The sequence below is a fragment of the Ictidomys tridecemlineatus genome, chromosome X (genome assembly GCF_052094955.1).
Source record: "Ictidomys tridecemlineatus isolate mIctTri1 chromosome X, mIctTri1.hap1, whole genome shotgun sequence".
NCBI classification, from domain to species: domain Eukaryota; kingdom Metazoa; phylum Chordata; class Mammalia; order Rodentia; family Sciuridae; genus Ictidomys; species Ictidomys tridecemlineatus.
In genome coordinates, this window is record NC_135493.1 from 65,161,568 (window position 1) to 65,164,198 (window position 2,631).

At 42.2% G+C, this 2,631-nt stretch overlaps 1 pseudogene; it reads right to left on the reverse strand.

The window, feature by feature from the left end:
- Positions 1-851: 851 nt before the first annotated feature.
- On the reverse strand, positions 852-2,175 carry LOC101955791 (nucleoporin Nup43 pseudogene; annotated as a pseudogene).
- Between the last annotated feature and the right edge of the window lie 456 nt (positions 2,176-2,631).

The window sequence follows — 2,631 nt, forward strand, 5'->3', positions numbered from 1 at the left end:
TCCTGTTTTGTAAAGTTGATTGATGACTAAACAGATTTATTTAAAAGTGACTATTTGGTAAATGAATGATTTAACTATGTGTGTGTGTGTGTGTGTGTGTGTGTGTGTGTGCGTGTGTGTGTGCATGCGCACGCGCACTTGTGATATATAGACGGAGCAAGATGTTAACAGAATCAGATCCTCTAGTAATCATTTTCCCACAAGTACATCAAGTTAATCATCTATTTATACATACAAAACTACTTTCACAAGAGCCATAGAAATCAGGAGAGAGACTATAGTGCCTGCTTCGAGTATAACAAAATTAAAAAAAAAATACTTTGAAGAGGGCAAGAAGGAAAAGTTGCCTGGGTAACCCCTGCCCAAACTTCAAGCATATAAAGAAAGGATTTCCACTTGGAGGGGGAGAGGAAACTAAGTCCAGAGCTTAGACTTGAAACACAGTACCAGACCCATCATGGTGAAACAGTGCTGACCAAAACCCCATGACCCCTACTGACAGTCCAATACCTGCAGATTAATCCACTAGACCTGTCATAGGCCAGTAGACTACCTCAACTCCTCCTCCTATAACCTCAGGAGGTAGAGCAGGGAGCAAAATTCCACCTATGGAAAAGGGTACAAAGGTAGCGTAGAACTTTTTCTTAGAGTTCAGTGCCAGGCCCATTACAGTGAGGCCCAGTGTTCATTAGAAACTGAAAGCATGTACACAGGCAAGAGCTCACAGTTGGAGCCTATAAACTGAAACTGGGCAGAAGGTGGAGACCTGTGGTAGGTGGGACAGAGTCAGTTTTTTTTTTAAATTTTAAATTCAAAAGGCTAAAACTTGAAATATTATAATTGCATGATTTTCATGAAAACAATTGCCTGGTAACATATTGCTTCTGCATCAGTTCTATAAACAAGGTGAGGACCTAAAACATTCACAGAGTCCTATTGAGAAACAAACTTAGGATTTCAATACGGCCTTTTGCTTGGTCAGTGCTGAGCCAGGAACTTATAAGAGATTGGTGAACATTGCCTTGGTTATTAATGCTATGAGACAGGAAAGTACTTGTTCTTCCTCCCTGAAGAAAGAATGAGGACTTTTCAGGCACATCTGTGGAGGCATCCCAGTGCCATAGGATCCATCTTGAGAATAAGTAAATAGATGATCTGGGTTGGATGGATGAAAATGAACTTCCCACATTTTAGTATCATGAACTTTCAGCAGAGCTGGGGCCGCTGTGAGCCAATCATCAGCTGGCAGTCTGAAGGGCAGGGAAACAGCCCAATGAACATCACCGCAGAGGAGCCAATCAGCTAGATGTTGCTGGGGCCACTGTGAGCCAATCATCAGCCGGCAGCTGGAAGTTTGCTGGGGCCCTTTGGCTGTGGCTCTCAATATGTACACACATAATATCTTGTCTATCACAAATACTCAGCCTTCCATCCTGGACACCAATAGCTACAACACTGCTAATGGTTGAGATGTTTGTCAACACAATGACCAGTCAATGATAATATCTGAGAAAGTTCATTTCCTTGTTTTCTGAAGTTCCATATTTTTAACTGTCCACCTGATTCTACTGTAAGTATCTCAGGAATTTGAAGGAAGCTCAGAGCATGTAGTGTACTGCTATCTGCATTATCTATAGTTCTTATAGCTTCCATGTGATCAACTCTGAAAAGATTTATTCAACGATCCTCTCCAAACATGACAATTTCTGGGTTGTTGCATACAATGCCTGTACATGGGGCATTGTTGTAGGAAGGACTGCAAAGCCCCATATGGTAGTGGGCTGCTGTCCACTGCTGGTTGACTGACAGTCTGGTTATTTGGATGATGGAGAAAAACTGTTACACATCCTATTGATGAAGCAGCTATAATTCTTTCCTGGTCAAAAAAACTGTAAACTCATGACATCACCATGGTGTTTGATATCACAAAATAATTGATCGTCTCTTTTGAATCCTCCATCAAATTTCCCAAATCTCCAATAGACCACAATGAAACATAATTTTTCTCATTGTCCCAAGAGCCAGTAGCAAAGGATGTGTGCTCTGCAGGCTTCCTGGAGACACTGGTTGCCAGTGGGTTTTGCTGATTTTCTGAAACACAAACTTGGCATAAATTTCCTCTATGTTGAAGGCAACTGACAAAGTCAATTTTTTGACATGTATCATTTCAGACATTGAGTGGGCCTGGGGTACCTCCCACAACCTGTGACTATGTGATTCTTGTGGCTATGAGAAACAGGTGAAACCCAACTTAGCATTAGCCTTGATGGTCAAGGGACTGTTTCCACCACCCATACCCCAATTTGGGGCAGAACATATAATACTAGGATAATGCCCACAGATAGAGCTCTAGAAGTGCCCCAGTGGAACATTCTCATATTTCAGCGCATATGGGCTCTGGTGCATTACTCGGACCATGCAGCTCTGAGGTTCAGGAATAATACAACTTAGCATCTGCCTAGGTGACCAGAAATTGAATTTAACAGCACTACCTCACCCTGGGGCAGTTTAATGCGCTGACAGACCCCATATTCCAGGGATAGAGCAAGGCAGCAATCATAAGACTTTGTTCTTAGTGTTGGGTTGGTGAAAATTAACACAGGGCAAATATTAATGAGCCTCAACCCTAGA